Source organism: Triturus cristatus, chromosome 9, assembly GCF_964204655.1.
Source record: "Triturus cristatus chromosome 9, aTriCri1.1, whole genome shotgun sequence".
In the NCBI taxonomy this organism is placed as follows: Eukaryota; Metazoa; Chordata; class Amphibia; order Caudata; family Salamandridae; genus Triturus; species Triturus cristatus.
In genome coordinates, this window is record NC_140592.1 from 261,559,622 (window position 1) to 261,582,421 (window position 22,800).

Genomic DNA, 22,800 nt, shown 5'->3' on the forward strand with positions numbered 1-22,800 from the left:
TGCTTCACACATTGCCTTTCAAGTTAAGCCTGCCTGTTCTGTGCCAAGCTACTACAGAGTGAGCACAGGTTAATACATAGTGTGTATTTAGCTTACCCTGACTAGGATTGTGGTGCCTATTTGGACTGGGCACAAAGCTCTGTCAACTATAGACCCAATGTTTAATAGTTATTTAGTACAGTCATTAGAAACCCTTGGCATAGCAGCAGCAGTACACAGAGAGGAAATATCTTTATGTCTATATCATTTTGGAATCTTGCAGTCCATATATTCTCAATATGCATGAGGATGGGTGATTCCGAATGCCAGTATCATCCAGAGGCAGATGATGGCTATGATCATATGCTAGTGACTTGCTGAATCAAACATAAAGGTTTTCTGATGCCATCTGAAAAAAAAAATGAAGTTTGAAAATTCATTAACATTGGACCACAAAACAGAAAAGAGAGGACCCAATGGTGCCAAACCCACAGCATACTGTTTCTTCTTTGGACAACCCATCCAATAGAGTATCAGGGACCAAAAGATAACTTCTTTTTGATCTGAGGACATTACATTATGCTTTGTTTTCAACAGCACCTACTTTGCATCAAGAACTTTACCCAACAGATATCACCAGGCTCATCCAAGTTTATTAACCAATTGAGTTTAGCCAGCCCCACATCAGACAACCATGTTCCTTCCTGATATTAAAACATGAGCTATTTTGTTTTATCTAGCTCATGTCCATCAATTTCCTCACCACAAGGCCAGAAAGAAGGAGTTTTGGATTGTTGTGAAAACATGGAACAAATTATGAAAGGCCAGGCCTTTATTTACTCATATGATGTCTATATGTGTGTTATTTGTGTGTCTTTCATATTTCACTCACAATACCACATTGTCACTCTATTTTACTTCACTCACAAAAGTCACACTATCTACGCTATTTGTTAATGAAGTTGTATATGTGACAGCCATATACTGAAAGAGTAAAAATTAAATTGTACTAAGGAATAGATATCTTTGGTGTGTTTCGCTGGATGTCTAAATAAGAGATATGTTAAACTGTATTCCTGCAAACAATTTTTTCCTTATCTTATCTATTATTGAATGCTAAGCAAATGGTTTTACCCAACAGAACCAACTGTAGATTATATTACCAATACTAAGCTTCTGAGGGACATTGGGTTACCCCATTATCACTAATGAGTTTCCCTATTACATCTCGGTGTGCTGGTCACTTGGTGATGGAAGAAACCTTCCATTTAGCCGGCTTTTGCATTCCAGATCTTACGTGTGACCTACCAGATGTTCCTGATTGGTGCAATTCATTTAATTCACTTTGATGGACAGTTCAGAATTTCTTTTCTGGTCATGTTCTGTGCCACTTTCAAAAAACATTGCAGAGTCAGTCTAGTTCTCTGTTTAATGAAGAGTGATGTCATGTTTATTTTGTAATGTATGTATTTAGATTTTTATCTCTCTCTTTTGCTCAGTTTCTTACCAATTTAACATTGATTTCCGTTACTGCTCATTTGATTCACTTCAAGGCACTTGGATGTGACATCGCCCTCACAGTTTAAAGACCAGCAAACATGCCTCAAATATATCCGTTGTCTGTTGAAGAAAGTAGGCCAAAGTACTGGCAAACATTATGGCACATATGGAAATATTTAGACTGAATTTGTTCCTGAAAAAAATCATCACTTAAATGTTTGAATTTCTAAAAATTCCCATTAAGTGGAAATTGCTACTTTTTGCATTACATGCTGAAATTAAGTATTTTCTTTGCTTTGTAGAATGTGGAGAAATATACCGTTTTTGATGTGTCCCATTCTAGTCTTTTATTGTACACCAAAATGTGACTGGTTGCTCTGTAAATATTAGTGTGCATATTCTTCATATTTGAAAACATGCACCAGTCGCGGCAGAAGCACTGTACCACACATACATTTTTTTTTAAACCTCAATCATTCTGTGATTTTAAGGTTGGATGGTCTGCTTTTAAGGATTTCACTGTGCAAAGAGCCCAGCCAGGAATCCTTACTGGCAGGAAACCGAAACTATCCAGTCTCACATTTTCTCCAGGCAATGAATGACCTGATTTCTTCACGTTGCGGATTCATGTTGGGCAAAAAACGAATTATTTATTTTGCTTTTCTTTCTATATAATGACCATTCAGTTTCAGCTGCTTACAAAGCTGTTGTGGGAAATGCCATGGCTTTTACTATTTTAAAATCATGAATCACAGCACAACAGGTTAATGACCCTTTATTATATTAAAAGTAAGTTAAAATTTTGCATTGGATTCATCTGTGGTAAAGAAGCTCAGCAGCAAATAATTTTGGAGTGCTCTAGTGTATCAGTTAACCTATCTGGTATATTAAATTTGTCTAGCAGTCTCTTTAGATGTATTAAATGGATGTTACCAGGAATGTGGATCGAGTGTCAGGGACACAGACAGTACCTACGTGACGAGCTCACCTTGACAAATGTGTGACTACAGGGAGCCGTCCTCACTCCCCACCAGTACGAACACGAGCATCAATCAAACTTGGATATTTTCACTGAGTGAGTTACAATACCTTCATGCGCTGAGCATTTATACAGGCTCTGACAACGTTCTACTCCTTAAGGTAGGGAAATTTTCTAAGGGATCTAGACTTTAGTCCGGGGAAGAAGCAGAATCCGGCAGAAACATGTCGACATTTTGCAGAGTGGAGGGCTAGTTGGCTCAATATAGACGGTCGATTAAAACCTTCTTAATCTAACCAGGGAGTCCACCAATAAAGGGAAGTTAGGAGAGCCCTGTGTTAGTTTTAACATTGTTATTTCTGCACCTTTTCTTTGATCCCGCATTTTTCCTTTATGTTTGTCTTTTCTCCCCCACCCGATTGCTCCACCTCTGTTGTTGGCTTGAACAAAGGTGTCGTAGCAGCCCTATGATGAAGCATGCCACACATTGTTGTGGGTGAGGGCAGTTTTAACAACATGTGTGTCTTGTCTACTCACCTTTTCTAATTAGCGACATACCTCTTATCGCCTCTCTTCTCTGTATGTGGAAAGTCTTGTTACAGGAGGTCGAAGTGGGGTGCTCCTCCTACCCCTCATTACTGTGTGCGAAGTACTGCATTTTTGCCTGTGGTGTCTTCTTGTTCCCACCCATACCAAGTGGTACAATAAGGTACATTTTAATACCCAATGCTGATAGCATCTCAAATTAGTGCTGGCCTACTTCAACTTAGGCATGTGCAGGCCTGGGATGCTTGATTGATAAGATAAAGAATCACATGGCACACATATTTTAAATAGGAACATATCTCAAATTCACAGAATATACCATCTCATCATGTGTGAAATGGCTGTCTTTAGATATTCTGTTTTAAATTCAGCCGGTTTTGCATCTTCAATGTCCTCAATGTCACATTCATACTTTAGATGTGTACACAAAATTGTGACGTGGGGATAAATTGCTTTAAATGAATTGGGATATGGAGGCAACAGCTTAGGTGGCAACCTCCCTTCATTGGACTCTGTTGCTAAAAGATACAATTACTCTTCCACCTAGCCTACTTTTTCATTCATGATCCAGGATAAAGTAGTTGGGAAAGCAGGAGGTCCATGATATTGTGCGAGGTTTTATTGTACTAAGTCTCCAGAAAGACCATAATACCTAGTTTTTGGATGAAGATATTGTCAGCAATTTCTTGCTTGTGTTTCAGAGTAGATCTGCAGTTATGTAGTAGACAACACAGAGGGTGGTTCACAGTTTTCCTCAATGGTGTAGGCAGAGGTGCTAACGAAAGATGAGCATTCCTCTGAGGGCTGGAAAAAGAGACCATTGGTATAGAGGAAGTTAATTGATTGTCTTTGCGTAAAGATCATGGAGGTAGGGGGCAAGGAATGGCAGTTGTAATAGTCAAACTGGTTGAGTATACTTTAATTGGAGAGTTAGGAACTCAGGGCCTCATTTACAAGAAGCTTGCCCCCCAATGCGTCAAATCTTTGACACTTTGGCAGTGTTGTCAGTACTCCATATTAACAGAGTGATGTATCTTTGAGGATGCATCTCTTTTTGGAGTCCTGCGTCAAAAGGAACCTGCATCAGAACCTCCTGAGTCCCATAAGATTTCAAATGTAAGTTTTATAATATGCAAGGTAGGCTTTCTGTCGTAATTTCCTCCGTAAAAGTGATATATCGTTATTTATGAGATATTCCGAAAGTGACACAGTGGTGACTTGTGTGGCGCAGAGATGTGATGACACCAAAAACCCTCGCCTGTGAAACCCTTGCATAGGAAATAACGCATTGACATTGGCACATAAAGAGAAGCTGGGCAGAATAGTGTTGCAACTTGAACTACACCATGGAGGTGCTTATTTTGCAGCTTGGAGCCGCAAGGAGATGACCACCACCACCCCCCAACCACCCACCCCACCACCACAAAGAGAATGTAGTTGAAGAGAGCGCATTTAGTGCCAGCGGATTACTCTAATAGGGACTCAGGGAGGATGAGGTAATCACCTATAACCGGCTCAGGAGGGAGTCCATTGTAGAGTTGCTACACCAGATTGCACCAAGGCTCCAGCCAACATCTGGCAGGTCTACCAACATCCCTCTGCTGGGAAGCTCATGGCAGTACTACACATGCTGGCATCAGGGTCCTTCCAGATAACAGCTGCCAGACTGGCTGGAATCTCCCAGCCATCCTTCTTCTCATTCCTTCCCTCCATTCTGGATACCATCATCCATTTGACACCCTACCACCTCATCTCCCCCAACACACACAAACTGCACCTGAAGACAAACCAGGGGTTTATGCCATTGCTGATTTCCCACATGTGCTGGGTGCCATAGACTGCCCTCATTTACAACTGGTTCCCCTTGCTGCAACATCTCATCTCTACCCACTCCCACTCCATCATTGTGCAGGCCGACGTGGACCATTGGGGGCTGTTCACTAACAAACTGGCCAAATACCCTGGGAGTGTGCATGACACATACATATTCAGACACATACATATTCAGGCACTCCATCATAAATGACTGCTTCCAGAATGAACAATATAGAAATGGCCTCTTGTAGGTAAGTAAAACTCAAATACCTAACATATCCACTAACAGTTAGAATGGATGACAGAATACCACTCACTGTTTCTATTGATGCAGATAGGAAAATAAATAGCTCATACATGCTCCATACATCATAATACGTGTCATGCAAACTCACAAGTTACCAATGGTAAGACACACAAAGCCACTATTGTTGCCGCTTAATAGTGGAAGGGTACAGAGCATTGCATTGCTGGGCCAAATGCTGTGTAGCATCACTGTGTGCAAGGGAAATGTTTCATGGGGATTGTGGGGGTGTCTACATGGTTCATCAGGCATGTCATGTATCCCACCACCGTCTGTGGTTTACCATGGACATATGCATGTGTCAGTGTAAGGCATGTGGACTATGTCATTACCTACCTAGGGAGATTCAACTACTCAAATATTTGATCCACAGTCGGACACTTCGCACATGTAGTAGGAGCACATAATATAGACTGGCGAGGAGCCAAATAGACATCACATAAAACTACAGGATTAATATGACAGTCAGGATGTAGAAGTGTACAATGTATCCGCCCATGGTCAGCATTTGCTATACCACAGAGTAATGGAAAAGAAATGTGCAACCTATGAACAACTGAATGACTAACACATATTGTGGAATAAAACTCGGGTCCTGCCATGTATCAGTAACAGTTAATAAAAGTATTGACAGTGGTCCTTTCTTTTTACTGTCAGCTGACCAGGGAAATGGGATTCAGCCATGAGTCACGACCCCATATGCACAGCTCCATACGGAGCCAAAGAAGGCCTACAACCAGGCCCTCAGCAAGACATGGAATATTGTTGAGCGAACCTTCGCCCTGCTCAAGGCCAGGTTCTCCTCTGTCTGGACAGTTCAGGGGGTAGATTGCTCTAGCCCCCCCAATTGTGTGCAAAATAATACTGGTGTGTGCCATTCTGCACAATATATTTGTGCGGACTAATGTCCCCTGGGAAAGGGACAAAGGAACAGCAGGACCCGAAGGAGGAGGGGGAGGATGCCAATGTTGTAGACATCCACAACAGTGCTGCTAGCAATCGCAGACACACACACATTGTGCAGAATTCTTTACTTGATCTACATGTTCCGTTAACCAACATGTCATAAAGATTTAACAGGGCAATAAATGTTTGAACCCATTTCCTGTTTTTGTGTTTATGTCACAGTCCCAAGGAAACATTTACTTACACATATCTCATCAATCAGAAGTAGCCCTTAGAAGTTTACAATCAAGCCAGAAGCCAGGCATTGGCCTGACGTGGGTCCCTTGCTCACTGTGCCACTGGATTCAAGCTAAACTGGCTGATGTAGGGTAATACCAAAAAAACGGTCCCAGGATGCTTGTTTCCGGTCCAGGAAGGACCTGGCTCAGCAGTTAGTTCTGGACTGCTCCCATGAGGCACAGGGTCAAGACTGATTTGCATATGGCTGGGTCTAAACTGGGGTGGGACGGTGAGCAAAGGAACGATGGATTTAATCCAGATCTCTTGACTGGGGGTGAATGTTTGATTTAGTCAACATTCCGTCCATTATTTGTTTGCGTGGCACTTTTTACCATAAGTGGGATGGGTATGCCCAGAGGTGGGTCCCTTGCTCACTGTGCCACTGGATTCAAGCTAGCCTGGCTGATGAAGGGTAATACCCAGAAACCGGTCCCAGGATGCTTATTTCCGGTCCAGGGAGGAACTGGCTCAGCAGTTCGGTCTGGACTGTTTCCATGAGGCACAGGGTCAAGACTGATTTGCATAGGGCTGGGTCTAAACTGGGGTGGGATAGTGAGCAAAGGAATGATGGATTCAACCCAGATCTCTTGACTAGGGGTGAATGTTTGATTTATTCAGCATTCCGTCCATCATTTGTTTGCATAGCACATTACTGTCACAGCATCTTAAACCAGTCATTGTGCATTGTCATGTGTTGTGTGTCACTGGTGCTTTGCCCATTTCCATAGGAATGAGCCAGTCAAAAACCCACACTTAAGAAGGAAAGGTGAGACTTCAGTAGGAAAGCTGACACTTTTCTAGGAATGGTGACTTTTTAGTAGTAAACGTGATGCTTTTGTAGGAAAAGTTATGCTTTAACACTAAACATGATGCTTGAGTAAAAAAGATGAGACCTCAGTAGAAAAGCTGGCACTTTTCTAGGAAAGGTGAAATTTTAGTAGTAAACGTGATGCTTTTGTAGGAAAAGTGATGCTTTAACACTAAACGTAATGCTTGAGTGGAAAGAGCGTCAGGCGGAAGCCACACATCAACACCAAAACTTCAAAAACAATGCATTGGGCATAGTGTAACTCATGGCTTGGCTATTTCGCTAGCGAAACATCAGAAAAAATGACTCTTTAGTAGGAAACATGATGCATACGTCGGAAACGTGATGCATCCACACAAGAAATGATGCAATGGCTCATCTGGCTTGTGGAGATGGTTGTTGTTTTCTGGAGAGTTTGATGTTATTTCTTGGTCTTGTTGGTGTCTGTGCTGCCCCTGCAATGTCCCAAAACTATCGCATTTATCTTCTAATTGTATTTTGTGTAAAGTACTGTGGGGTGTTTGTCTTAATATAGGTTAATAGTTCTAGGGTTAGGGAGAAGGAATAGTTTTTTGTTGTTGTTGGGCTTAGGGTGGCTAGTGGGGAAAGGGAGATATCAGTCAGGGCCAAGAGCGTGACGAATGGGACGTTTAGAGGCCTGCTGTGGCTAGTGGTCAAGCACTTGCCCAATATGATCAGAGTTGGAGGCAGGGTTATCCAGGGCTACTCAATCCATGAGAAGTTGCACCAGTGTGAGAAGGTGCAGTATCAGATGAGCCGAGTTTCTGGTGTCGAGCGGACCATCCACAAACACAAGCACCGGTAGGCAAATATTGTCAGCCTGGAGCAGGATCTGCTGGATCACCCAGGGACAAAAGTTTGTCGGGCTATCAGAAAGGTCTATATATCATGAGCTTGTAGTTGTGTGGCCCTTACATACACTGAGCATGCCAAAGGGGCCTGTTTGCATGGGGAATACAATAGCCAAAAAATACCATGCAATGAAGGGGAGGCCATAGGTGATGTGGGACCCATCCCGCACTGTGCAGGAAGTAATGTCACCTGGCCTGCTAGGTCATTACTGACTCAGAACTGTGTGGGCCACCGGCCATGTATGTTGCAGTGGAGGGCACTTACATGTTATCAGTCCACAGGTTAGACAGGGTGTTTGTTTCTTCCCCAAATGGTGACACATATGTCTCTGTTCCATAAAATATCATCATACCTTTATGAGCCTGTATGGGCCTTGATTGGTCATTGTTCATTTGAAGTGCACTGGTCACATATAAGGAGCTAAGTGAAAGAGACAAACAAGTATGGGTATTCTCTGATGTGTTTAGCATGGTAAAGTACACAAATGAACTTGAGAAGGCCCCAGCATTACCATACTATGCAGAGTGTGGTCAATCAATTGGACTGTTCACAAAGGCATCAAAGCCTGGCACTGTTGCACCATGTTGCAACCTAGACTGAACTTGTACCTTACCTGCACTCTGTGCATCTCATATGTGATGTGCCTGTTATCATCATTAATACACTGCAACATGGCATACATATGTCCATCATGAGGGTGTTCCAACTGTGCCTCATGCTGCGATTACAACGTACAGACATTGCCAGGCATTTGTGAAGTCAATCAACTGTGCTTCATATGTACACAGTGTACATGTTCAGCATACACAGAGCTATGTACCATGTCTTTAAGGTGATCCAAACCATTACACCATTGGTGAGGTGGCGACATTCTGAGACCCCAATGCTACTCACTAATCTGCATGCATGTGCTTGAATGATGTGAACACACAATATAGACACATATCTTGGTAAGCACATGCTCTTGTCTGATTTTCATTAGGTGTTCCATGTAATATTATCACAGGAATGTCCATGTGTCATTCTTGGAAAAGTAGCCAAAAGGTCTGTTGAATGGGAGGCAGCTGGCCACACTCCGTCTATGTTTCAACTACCTGGCACTGAGTCAATCTATGCTGCTATGTGTGTGACCTTGAGCATTTGCCATAAGAATGAACCATTGCTGAGGCCCAATACCTGTACTTGCTAGATATCACTCATTTCACATAGCTAATTGGTCATAGATTTTACCCTCTTACATGTTGCATGACTTTCCCAAAGAAGCACCTAGATGGACCATGTATACACAGCATCATAGACACAAATCTGTCTTCATATGCACATTGGTGGATGGTAATGAGGCCACACACTGCCATTTCCTGTATCTACAAACCAAAACCTGGGTTATTTACCATTGCTTCTCATGATGGTTGGTCATGATATGCTACATAGATGTAATTGTTTTTGGCAGGCCATGCCACTTGGGCTGCTAATAGTAATTAATGCATGCCAATGTTGACAATTGTGACACAAAGGCTTGGTCAGATTCATGTGTCCTTCCTCTCTAACAGCCAACATGATTCCAGAGCAGGAAAAGGCTTATTGGATCCAACTTGAGAGATACAGTCACATATGCCATGTTGCCAAGGTCTTCAGACACATGGGGCACTATTTTGATCAAGCAGGGGAATCAGGGATTGGGAAGTCGCCACCTCAGGGACAGAAAGCTACCGATAGGGCAAGCAGCAGGCGTCAAGTGGAGGATTCCCACGGTGGGGTTACAGGACCTGTTCCGGGACTCTCCACAGCCACACTAGCCATGGCAGCACAACCTTTTGCCACTACATCACAGCAGCCAACAGCACTAGAGAGGAAGTTGTTGAATGGACAACAAGAGAATAATTTGAACTTGGAATGACTTCAACTGCAGGTGGCACGCTCATGCAAATGGTAAAGACTTTGCAGGGTGACCGTGGACTGCATTGAGTAGAAAATGAAGGCCCTCCCTCCAACTTTTATGCCCTCCCCGGTTCTTCTTAATTGACTTTATAGTATAGACTTTTAGCATAGGTTAGGATAGTTGCTAGCAGTGTGGTAGGTTAGGTTAGTTTTGGTATTTTTATAGATTTTAGTATTAATCTGTTTTAGGTGGGGATATGGACGTGTAGGTTGTTAAGTGGGTGGGGGGTTGATATATTTTTTTTTTTTTAAACAATTTTTATTAAAACAACGAACAAAAGTACAACTTTCGTCATTACATGGTAGATCTGTGCGGTACAATGTGTTGTCATATCATTCAATTTCTGACATTGATTGCTATTGTCATACAGGTACATCCAAGCCCAGTTTTCCGCCACCCGCCACCGCCCTCCTCCTCCCTGACCCTCCCTCCGGTCGAGTCCCACGTGACAATACTGCCCTGAGTTTAGTCGCTTAGCTCGGACTCCGAGTTCGATACAGGGGGTTCGCATAAGTTGCCTCTGTATGTGTTCCATTTTCCCAATATTCTCTGCCATCTCCGGGGGCAACCTCTGTTGACACACACCACCCTCTCCGCCATCATGGCACTATCTAGATCACGGCACCATCTCATATGGGAGGGGGCGGACTGCGCCCCCCAGTATTGCGCAAGTGTCCTCTTTGCTAACGCTAGTCCGAGGGCCACCCAGGTTTGGTCAGCTGTGTTAAGGTCAGTGTCGTCCCAGACATTCAGTAAACACATCCGGGGTTCCGGCGGGACATCCTGACCGGTAACCCGTGAGATCGTGGCCATGACCTCCCCCCAGTACAAGGTAATGTCAGGGCATTCCCATAACGTGTGAAAGAAGGTGCCTAGTTGTCCACATCCCCGCAGACAGATCGGGGTAGGTGCCCTCCCCATTTTATGGAGCATGTCTCTAGTGTAGTATATCCGGTGCAGTATTTTAAGCTGCACCAGCTTTACTTTGGAGGGGATAGCCACCTCCCGGGGAGACGCCAACGCTTCAAACCATTCGAGTTCGTCCATGGGCCCCACTGCCGCCTCCCATTTCTTTTTAAGGATCTCCGTGGGGTCTTTTTGATGATTCACTAGTTTACGGTAGGTCAATGTAATAGCTTTCTTGGTGAGGTGGTCTGCGAGCAGCCTATCCTCTAGCGGGGAGGACTCGGGCAGGACGGTCCCTTTGGGTATAGCTAGCTGTAGGGCATGCCGTATTTGTAAAAATTTAAAGTGCTCAGTCTGGTTCAACTGATACTCCAATTGGAGCTTCGCAAACGGCACCACCCCCCCTTTTTTCCAGAGGTCACCGACCTTGGAGATGCCCATCAGGTCCCACCCCTCAAATTCTTTACGTAGGTGTCCCATACCTATCTTCGGGGAGAGCCAGAGCGGCGTCTGCTGCGTAATCACCCCTTCCCATCCCAACCTGCGCTGTGCTGTACGCCACACCTGTACCGTGTGCGCTGTGGGGCCTTGTAGCTTCTTCGCCCCTGATGTGACATATAAGGCGTGGAGTACTCCGTGTAGTCCCAGCAGTGCCCTGTCCATGCGGAAAGCGGGTTCATCTTGCTCCGCGTGTATCCATTGGTTGACTGTTATAAGTTGGGACGCCCAATAATAGAGACGTATGTTGGGCAACGCAATTCCCCCATCATACCAACTCCGCATAAGTTTGCAGAGGGCTATTCTATGAGGTTTACCCTCCCACAGCAGCGAGCCCACCTCTGCGTTGATCAATTTAAAATAAGAGTCCGGGACTGGGGCGGGCGCATTCTGCAGCGCATAAAGGAAACGAGGGAGAGCCATCATTTTGAATAGCGCCGCTCTCCCCAGCAGCGTCAGCGGCAGGGAGTGCCAATGTTTGACATCACTTTTTAGTCGTTTTAGGGGCGGCAGCAAATTGTGTTCTAGGAATAGTTCTGGGTCAGGCGTGATATGTATACCCAGATATTTGAAACCATCCACCGCCATCGGGATTATCACTCCTTTGGGGAGTTGTGGCGGAGGTCCCTGAAGGACGTATAGCACAGACTTCGTCCAATTGATCGAATAGCCAGAGAATCTACCATAGGAGTCACAAATATCCAGTAATGCCGCTATGGAACGTTTCGGTTGTGTCAAATAGACCAAAATATCGTCCGCATAGAGGGAGATACGATCATCCCAGCTCTCTGTCCATTTGAGTCCTGATATGGCTGGAGCCTGCCTTATCCATGCCGCCAATGGTTCCAAAACCAGGGCGAACAGCAGAGGGGAGAGAGGACATCCTTGTCTAGTGCCTCGTCCCAGTGCAAAGTCTCTCGATAGTCGGCCATTCACCACCACTTGCGCCAGAGGCGCTGTATAGAGTAGCCTTACCCAGGCACAGAACTTTGGCCCAAAACCAAAACGCCGAAGCACCGCAAATAGAAAGGGCCACTCCACTCGGTCGAAAGCCATAATCGCGTCCAGCGAGAGTATGACAGCATCCTCCTGGATGTGGGGCCCACTGGCCAGTATGCCGTGCAGCCGTCTAATATTCATTGCAGTGTTTCGCGCGGGCATAAAGCCTGACTGATCCGGATGGATAAGTGTCTGCAAATGAGGTTGTATACGGGCCGCTAATAATTTCACCAATATCTTGGCTTCCGCATTCAGGAGTGAGATGGGCCTATAGGAGGTGCACTCAGTGGGGGGCTTCCCGGGTTTCAAGATTGCGACCAGAGTCGCGACTCTGATGTCTCGTGGGAGTATACCTTCCTCCAGACTGGTCTCATACATTTGCAGCAGATGCGGCACTATCGTGTTCGCCTCTCTCTTGAACAATTCCACCGGAATCCCATTTGGTCCCAGCGCTTTACCTTACTGTAGGCCATAAATAGCTCGGGCGACCTCGTCTGCTGAAAAGCTCTTGTCCAGCACAAGTGCGTCATCTGGAGCCAAATGCGGAAGTCGTATGTCTGTGAGGAATTTTAAATTATCCTCTGTGGTGGTCGTCACCGCAGATGTGTATACCTGTTCAAAGTGAGTAGCAAAGGTCTCCGCTATGTCGTCCGGGTTTGTCACCTCCTCCCCGGAGGTCAGTCGCAATCGCGCCACCCACCGGTTGGCCTTCTCTTTTTTGTCGAGCCATGCTAGAAGTCGGCCTGCCTTATCCCCAAGCTCGTATATCGTATGTTGCGTTTTCGCAAGGCGCATGCGGGCCGCCTCCCAGAGATGGTCCCTATATGTCTGCTTCGCAAGGTTAAGTGTATGGGTGGTCGCGTCAGTGGGGTCTCTGGCATGCTCCCTCTCTGCCGTGGTCACTGCTTCCTCCAGTGTCGCCACCTGTTGTGACGTTTCTCGCTTATGTGCTGTAATGACTGCGATGGCCTGCCCGCGCAGCACTGTTTTGTAGGCTTCCCAGAGGACACTAGGCGAGGAGACAGAGTGTACATTCTCGGGAAAATATTGTTTTGTAGTTTTATGCAACGTCTTCCTCACTCCTGGGACCTTCAGGTACCCGGGATGTATCGGGAAAGTGCGCCTCCTACCTGAGAGGCCTGAGGAATATGTGAGCAGTAGCGGCGAGTGATCTGAAATGCCCCTGGGGAGATGCGTGACCTCTTGTATGCGACCAATACATGTAGGGGAGGTGAGGAGGTAGTCAATGCGCGAAAGACTATTATGCGCGCTAGCGTGATGAGTATATTGACGTTCTGTGGGGTGTCGCATGCGCCAACCATCAAGGAGCCCCATCGCATTCAGGAAGCCCCGTAGGGGTGTGGGGGTCGTGTTCGGCCCTCTCGGGGGGTGTCTATCCCAGTCCGGGTCCACTATGGCGTTAAAGTCGCCCCCTATGATCAGCTCTCCCTGGGGTAGGCCCAGGAGGAACTTTCCCAGGGCCGGAAAAGCTAGTGAGTGTAGTGCAGGGGGGATGTATACCGAGACAATATTAAAGCTGCACCCCTCCCATTGTCCCGATATCGCAGCAAACCGCCCCTGGTCATCTGTCCATTTCCCGGTCACCACCAAGGGGCAGCATTTCCGAAGAAGGATCCCCACTCCCCTGGATCCGGAAGTGAACTCGGAGTGCACTACCATTGTGAACCCCCATCTATCTAGTGCCTTCGTGGCCGTGCCAGTCAGATGGGTCTCTTGTAGGAGAGCCACCGACGGAGTGTGTCTCTTAATATGTTGCAACACCAGCCCCCTCTTAATTTTGTTGCCCAGGCCGTTCACGTTGCAGGACATCACTGTCAGCGGGGCGCCCGGGCCTGGACAATCACTCTTGCATTGGCCATTATTTCGATACGGGCGGCGCTTTGTGTGTGCGGTGGCCTGTGGCGTGGCAAGCCTCTGTGACGGGCTCTGGGTCCCTAATACATTTTTGTCACTCAGACAGTTCCCGCTTGGGTGTACCCTCAATTCGAGCTCCAGGTGTAGAAGAAAGAACAACCAATTAAGGAGCAAACACGAAGCCCCCATAACCATGAACGAAAACCAACCCCCAATCACCCCCCCCTCCCTGCCTCCCTGCCAGACGGGTCCCCAACTACCCGCCACCCCAACTTAGCAGAGTGCTTTGATCCCAAAAACAGTACTTGCGTGGCGGGGTCTTGAAGTCCGAGAGTCAACACTGTAGTTCCCCAGCCATCAAGACAGCCGCTCAGCCGGCCTTCGACGTTTTTCATCCCTAGTGGGCCTGTAGTCCCGACCCGTCGCCAACAGCCCTGGGAAGTACGGGTCATCATGTTCACAGCGTTTGCACAGAGTCAGGCCACCATGGGCGAGAGGTTCGATTCTCCACCACGCCGTCAGTTCAACTGCCACTGGTGTTCGTGTCATTCTCCAGTGTCTGCATTCGCGGAAGGCGATGCCTGTCGCTCCTGTGCGGAGTTCGTAGTGGCCTCCCTGTCTGTTTTATCTTGTCGTCGACGCCGCCTTGAGCGCTCATCACCGTCGACTCGCTGCCATCCCTCAAGCCAGTCGTGGGCCTCCTCCGGCGTTTCAAAGAAGTATGTCTTTCCTTCCGCCACCACCCTTAGTTTTGCCGGAAAGAGCATTGCGTATGGAAGCTCTCTTCTGCGAAGGTCTTTTTTAACCTCCATAAAGCTTCTTCGGCGTTGAGCAACCACCGCCGTGTAGTCGGGAAAGAAGGAGACCTGGGAATTCTGGATTCGCACCGGTGGCGCCACCCTCGCCGCCTGTAGGATAGCGTCTCCATCCCGAAAGTTAAAGATGCGTGCCAGGATAGGTCGCGGGGGCGCTCCGGGTTTAGGCCTACCGCCAGGCACTCTGTGCGCCCTTTCCACTGCAAAGAGGGCTGAGAGCCCTCGAGGTTGAAGCCCAGACTGAATCAGATCTTCCACATAGAGGTCCATGGCATGCGTCCCTTCGCCTTCCGGGACCCCCGTAATTCTCACGTTGTTGCGTCAAGAGCGCCCCTCCTGATCATCCAGCTTAGCAGCCATGAGTTTATTGTCTTTCTCCAACTGACCAACTCTGTGGAGCAGCGAAGCGGTGTCTTTAGTAAGGGATTGTGTCACCTGTTCCACTTCCGTCACTCTGGCGTTCATTTTTTGGAAATCCGCTCTGAGGAAGGAGAAATCCGCAGAGATCGCGCCCACCGTCGTCTGCACGCCGGCAAGAGCCGCCATAATATCTTCCAGCGTCACCTTAGCGTCTCCCCCGGAGCCAGGGGCCCCAACTGAAGGCCCCGCACGCGCCGGCGGGCTTTTGGAGTCCTTGGCGAAGGCATATTTGTCGAGTTTGGCCTGTGCGGTCACTCGCTGGCCCTTTCCCCCCATCTTCACCTGGTCTGTCCCTTTCCGACAGGTAGTCCCCGCCGCCTGCCGCTAGTCTCGCTCACCAGCGCGGCCAGTCGGTTTTCCCTGTCCCAGGGGCTATGAGTAGGCTTCGGGGTTCGGGGTTCCTCCAGTCACCAGCACGGCTCAGCTAATGGTCCACTCTTTTGGGCCGCGATCGTCACCCGGGTGTCTCAGCGCCGCCACTGGCTCCGCGCGTTTCGGACCTGAGAACGGCACCGCTCCGGACCTGAATGGACGCGGGGCGCGGAGGAGGCCCCCTCCGCTCCCTCCTTCGGATGTTGCCAGCAGCTGCGTCTACACACTGTTCTAGGCCGGCCCTTAGCCGGTGGCAAGTTCCAGTGGGGGCAGGGCCCTCTCCCCCTTTTACGCCAAAGGTCCTCCGGAAATCTAGGTCCCGGCTTCTGGTCCGTGACAGGTCGCAGGGGCTTTCGCGCCCTTCACCGCCGCTCTGATTTCCCCTTTACCTCGTCTTTGTCGGGCCACTGGGCTGACCGGGACCCCGTGTGGACTGGCTGCTCCGGGGGTCAGCTGCTCGCGCCTTTCCTCCGCTTTGCTGTCTCCACTGGACGGAGCACACTGCGAGGGCACCTCGCGCCGTTTTTACCCTCAAGCTGCAGAGGTCGCCGGGACTGTCCCTGTCGTTGTGCCCCCTTCAGGTGCTCGTCACCAATGGCGCCGCTCTCCGCCTTCCACTGGGGGCGCGTACACCTCCTCGCCGGCCCTCTCGTCACTGTGCCGGGCCGCTGGCCGAGATCGGCAAATTTATCCCCAGGCTGCAGGCGCCGAGCAGGGCCGCCGCTTACCGGACGTCCTCCGCTGTTCCCTGGATCTTTAACGCGAACCACGGCCAGCGCGATCGATGCCGCCCGTCTTCCGACAGAGATGGCTGTCTTGAGGGCAGGATATGTTTGCGGATAAAGTGCCGGATTTTAGGGGAAACTACTTCGCACTCGGAGCCTCGCTAGTGCGCGGCCATCGCTGTCGGCTGCAGGCCACGCCCCCGGGGGTTGATATTTAGTATATGTTTAAAAAATAAAACCTAAACAAATTTAAAAAAAATTAAATTATATATTTGTTTAGGTTTTAATGTTTAGGTAGTTTGTGTATAGCTCTTATGTTAGTCTCATGTGCAAATGTATTATGAGGGGGCCGGTGGTGGATATTTAACCTTTCTGCTGTGGTATATGTGTAGAGTAAGATAAGTTAAAGTTACGAAGGTTAGGTTAGTTTTAAGTTAGGATAGTGTTGGTAAGTTAGATTAGACATAGTTTAGATAGAAACAATTAGTGTAGGTTGTAGTTTTTAGATGTTAAGATTAGTAGTGTGTTAAATAAATTCTGTTTTACACTTTGTTGGCCCTTTTTGACTAAAGTTCCCTAAACTTTTTGCCTTCCCCCTAGACCTTTTTTCCGACATGGTGTTGCCATCTTAGATGCTTTGGGCACTTTGCCACTGCTGATCAGTGTCAAAGTGCAAGTGCTCCCTGTATAAAGTGTAATGGTAATTGGTTGTCCATAATTGGCATGTTTGTCTTACTAGTAAAGTCCCTAGAAAAGTGCACTATGTGTGCCAGGGCTGGTAATACAAATGCTACTAGTGGGCCTGCAGCACAAATTATGCCACCCACATAAGTAGCCCTGAAAAGAGAGCAGTGCCAGCGCGCAGTTTGTTAAACTGCCTTGTTGGCCTGAAAAGTCCCCCGACTTGCCAGGCCTTACCCTTCCCTTTTTATGCACATCAGACACCCCTATGGTAGACCCACAGTACCCCCCTGGGCAGCGTGCAGTGTATGTGAAAGGTAGGACATGTACTACGGTGTGTATCACGTCCTGACAGTGAAATGCTCACTATTTCTTTGTTCACTGTTGCAAGGCCATCTTGCCCATAAGACAGAATGGGGGAGGCTGTGTAATATTGTTCCAGCCTATCTTCCCATAGGTTTAAGTTGGAGAGATGAAGTTTAGTGCGCCTAAACTTACAATTTAATAACACATCTTTTTGTGAAGGTGGTTTTTGAATTGTGTGTTTAGAAACCGCGCTTTTGGAAGTGGCTGGTTTTTTGTTCTAACAATTATGTGTGTCTCTGCCTGGTTGTGAATTGACTGTCTGGATTTGAATGTGATAGGATCTGGTGAATGTCTTGACCCAGGGGAGGAGTAGGTGAGACAGTCACGGCTGACCTGCATCTGGAGTGTAGGGGGGAGGAGTAGCCCCTGGAGGTGAAGAGGCCTGGGCTGCTGCCATAAAACAATGGCTCCATCTCCTCCTGAGTGATTGAGGACCAGACCTCCACTGTTAAAAGAAGAAGGTGTCACTGGCAGGGAGACACCCAGAACTGGTTTGGACAGGGGTCAGTGCCCCCTGAACACAGAGACTTCAAAGACATTTAGGGGTATAACTATAAGAGCTGAAACCCCTGGACTTTGGAATGATCAAGACTGAAAAGAATGGAAACTACTTCACGGTCAAGAGGAACCTCTGCCAAGAAAAAACAGCTGTAGAGACTGAAGAGAAGGACTGACCATTGCTGTGTGTTCTGGAGCTGGCCTGCAGTTTTCTGATTTAACTAAGGAGAGGCTAAGGGACTTTGCTGTGTGCTGTGTCCCCCTGCTTGAAAGGACTTTCCTGTGTGCTGTGTCCCGAAGTAACGTGTCTCCAAGGGCCCGAGGAGAGCTGGCTCCCTATTGTGGAAATTCAGCAACATAAACGTTTCCATGTGTGTCTCAGCGACGCTGTGTGCTTCATGCAGCCTGAGACCTTCGTAAGAACTGCCCCGTGATTGTGTGCACCCAGCATCCAAGTGAGTCTCAGCGATGCTGTGTGCGTGTGGTTTGTGCAGCCTGAGACCTTCGTGAGGATTGTCCTGTGATCGTGTACACCCGGAGCTCAAGTGAGTCTCAGTGACGCTGTGTGCATGTGCCCTGTGGCAGCCTGAGACCTTCGTGACAATTGCCCCCTGGCTGTGTGTCCAGGAGCAGTCTTGTTCTCTGCTTCAATCGACAGCGTGACCAGAAGTGCTGCGATCGTCATTACCATCGGCCTGGACTGGCACCTCCAGAGGAGCTGTGAGAAGTCACTGCCGCCGTCCCAAGCCTGCCTTTGCCAAGGAGAGACCTCCAACCATCACCGTCGGGGTCCGAGTTCCAATGCCCAAGATCAACGAAGTCGCACCAGAGGCCCAAGCCGCGAGGAGAGGAGAGTGAGATCGCACTCCCCAGGTAACGCTCAGCGAGCGTGCATGTGTCGCTGACTGGGGCGGGGTGCGGGCTACGAGAGAAAGGCTCAAGGCCTTTCCCATCTTTGCAGCGCGAGACTCCGCTCAAGCCCGTATCGTGACCCGTATGGGCCGAGGAGTGGCAGTACCGGGGCCGGAGTGTGGAACTGCACTTTGCTTTCCATCATAACTGTTTTAGGGGCATGTTTTGGCAGTAGCTGACTGCAAGTCAACAAGAGTGGCATAGAGACTGTACAGAGCACTGCAATCGGTGCCGAAGTACATTACTTTTGCATTACGAACTGCCTGATTGTTGAATTATGAAGTGCCTTATTTTTGCATTACGAACTGCCTGATTGTTGCATTCGAAGTGTCTTATTTTGCATTACGAACTGCCTGATTGTTGCATTACGAAGTGCATTCGTTTTGCATTATGGACTGTCTGATTGTTGCATTACGAATTGCATTATTTTTGCAGTACGAACTGCCTGATTGGTGCATTACGAATTGCCTGATTCTTGCATTACGAACTGCACAGCATGCCATTTGTGACATCTGCTTAGGTTGGGTTATGCACGTGCTGCAGGAGTACCTGCCAGTGTTTGTAAACATGTTACTAGATGGAGCACATAAGGAGTCAATCATTTCAAGTTAGCAATGGTGCCACTTAAGGGATCTTCAAATGTGATTGGTCACCATAAGTGGCACCCTTGCTATGAATAGGCACACAGCCCAAAAGAGATATTAACCTAATGCAGCACAGTGTGTGTATGTGATGCTACATGTTTTCTTTGGATAATAGAGTCAAACCATCTTGACTAATCTAGGATGTGTTTGGTGTCAGACTGATAGTCACTTACCCGCTCTCTCTAGCACCATTTTGTTGTAGCATCACTGTTGTTTTCTCGCTAATATGCATGGTAGTATCACCCACATGGGCAGAAACAACATTCCGTCTTACCATTGACTGTTTGACAATTGTTGCACTTCATGCATGTGACCTTGTGTAACTACTTACTATTTTAGTAGCAGATAAGGATCACATAAACGATTTAGGATGCACTGTTCATATTTACCCCTGACTCGCAGAAACACATTATCCTTTAGATCAGTGATACTCAAAGTACGGCATGGGGGCCACTTGTGACCCTCCTGACCTTTTTATGCGGTCCCTTGGTGAACAGCAGCACTGGTTTGCTGCTACCATGACTCAGCAATAACATTCAGAATGAAAGCCTTGCAGCACTTAACTTTAGAAACACCTTCATTTCTAAAAGACATTTTACAACAAATGTGTAAAAATTTGATAAAGTCTCTTCAAAACTCAAAAACGTGTATTTCGTTAATTTAAAAACATTCATGCTTCCACCAACACTGAAAACAATGCCAATAGTAAACTAAGAGGCAAGTCAGATTTTATGTGCACCCTCTGGGTGGTCTGGGTTGCTATTATAAATTGACAAGAGCATAGTTCATTAAATCAAACACAAGAGAAGGAAAAGGAGGGAAAGTGAGAAAAAATAACAATTGCCTAGAATCACAAAATTTGGTCAAGTGGGGAGCCAGGATTGATCCCAGGTTTTCTGGTTTCACATTGTGCAATTCAGCCACTACATGTACATGCTTCGCTTCCCCTGCACCCACCTTACAAACCCCATATCTCCTGACTGCCACCCTGCTAGTATCAGCGCGGCCCTCGGTCACACCACAGACCATAATTTGTGGCCCCTAGGAAAATGTTTGTGGGAACCCATGCTTTAGATCTTAGGTAGAGTCTTAAGGGTCAGCACATCCACCATGGTCTACTTATTCCAATCATGACCAGAAATACAACATGCTGATTCCGTAAAAACGTTTTATTGAAACATGGACTGAGGAGCAAAGTGGCAATGCTTGGGACAACAACCCCAACATAGTTTGTGAGCCCAGACAGAGTCCATGGGGATACATATCCTGGGACATGTTGAGGAGAGGGGTGTTCCAGTGAGGATCAAATATCATTAGGAATGAAAGTCCACATAGAATGTCAACACATCAATCAATCAATCAATCAATCAATCAATCAATCAATCAATCAATCACTAATTTGTAAAGCGCACTACATACCCGTGAAGGTTTCAAGGTGCTGGGGGGGAAAGAGCTGCTGCTATTGGTCGAAGAGTCAGGTCTTGAGTTGTCTCCTGAAGGTCAGCAGGTCTTCGGTTTGTTGCAGGTAAAGGGGGAGGGAGTTCCAGGTCTTGGCGGCGCGGTGGGAGAAGGATCTGCCTCCGGAAGTAGTTCTCCGGATGCGTGGGACCGTGGCCAGGGCGTGGTCAGCGGAGCGGAGTTTCCTGTTGGGTACGTAGAAGGAGAGTCGACTGTTGAGCTAGGCTGGGCCGGTTTTGTGGAGTGCCTTGTGTGCGTGGATCAGGAGCTTGAAGGAGATTCCTTTGTCGACTGGGAGCCAGTGCAGGTTCCTCAGGTGGGGGGTGATGTGGTCGCCACGCGGGACGTCGAGGATCAGGCGTGCAGAGGCGTTCTGGATTCTTTGTAGTCTGTTGATGAGCTTGGACGAGGCTCCGGCGTAGAGGGTGTTGCCGTAGTCTTGCCTGCTGTTGACTAGGGCCTGGGTGACTGTTTTCCTCGTGTTTGTCGGGATCCATCTGTAGATCTTGCGGAGCATGCGGAGGGTGTTGAAGCAGGTGGAGGAGACTGCGTTGACTTGTTTGGCCATGGAGAGTTTCGAGTTGAGGATGACTCCCAGGTTGCGTGCGTGGTAGGTGGGGGCTGGGGGGGACCCCAGTGATGTGGGCCACCAAGAGTCGTCCCAAGAGGAGGGGTTGGACCCGAGGATGAGGATTTCCGTCTTGTCTGTGTTCAGTTTGAGGCGGCTGTCCTCCATCCAGTCTACGACTGCCTTCATTCCCTGGTGGAGGTTGGATTTGGCGGTGAGGGGGTCCTTGGTGAGGGAGAGGATCAGCTGAGAGTCGTCGGCGTAGGAGATTATGTTGAGGTCGTGTTGTCGGGCGATGCATGCTAGTGGAGCCATGTAGACGTTGAACAGCGTCGGGCTGAGGGAAGATCCTTGAGGGACGCCGCAGATGATCTTGGAGGCATCGGATCGGAACGGGGGGAGGCGGACTCTCTGAGTTCTGCCGGAGAGGAAGGAGGAGGTCCAGTCCAGGGCCTTCTCTTGGATCCCGGCATCGTGGAGGCGTGTGCGTATAGTGCGGTGGCAGATGGTGTCGTAGGCAGCGGAGAGGTCTAGGAGGATGAGGGCCGCCGTCTCACCATTGTCTAGCAGGATCCTAATGTCGTCTGTGGCGGCGATGAGGGCAGTCTCGGTGCTGTGGTTGCTGCGGAATCCTGATTGGGACGGGTCCAGGATGTTGCTGTCTTCGAGGTGGCGGGTGAGCTGGGTGTTTACTATCTTCTCGATGACCTTTGCTAGGAACAGAAGCAGGGAGAAGGACCGGAAGTTCTTGAGGTCGCTTGGATCCGCCTTGGGTTTCTTCAGTAGGGCGTTGATCTCTGCGTGCTTCCAGTTCTCAGGGAAGGTGGTGGTCTCGAAGGAGAGGTTGATGATTTTGTGCAGGTGGGGTGCGATGGAGTTGCTGGCTTTGTTGAAGATGTGGTGCGGGAGAGGGTCGGACGGGGATCCGGAGTGGATTGGTCCCATGGTCTTGATTGTGTCCTCGATGCTCACGTTGGCCCAGGTTGTCAGGGTGTCGTGGATGGCGAGGTGCGGTGGGTTTGGTGCGGTGTGGTCGGCAGGGGCCATCCGGGGTCTGAAGCTGTCATGGATGTCGGTGATTTTCCGGTGGAAGAAGGTGGCGAGGGAGTCGCACAGGGCTTGCAAGGGTGGGATG

General features: G+C 48.2%; 1 protein-coding gene across 4 annotated transcripts in view; it reads right to left on the reverse strand.

The window, feature by feature from the left end:
• LOC146797710 (plasma membrane calcium-transporting ATPase 2-like) overlaps positions 1-22,800 on the reverse strand; it is a 2,176,758-nt gene that overhangs the window by 487,121 nt on the left and 1,666,837 nt on the right. The window lies entirely within an intron of this gene.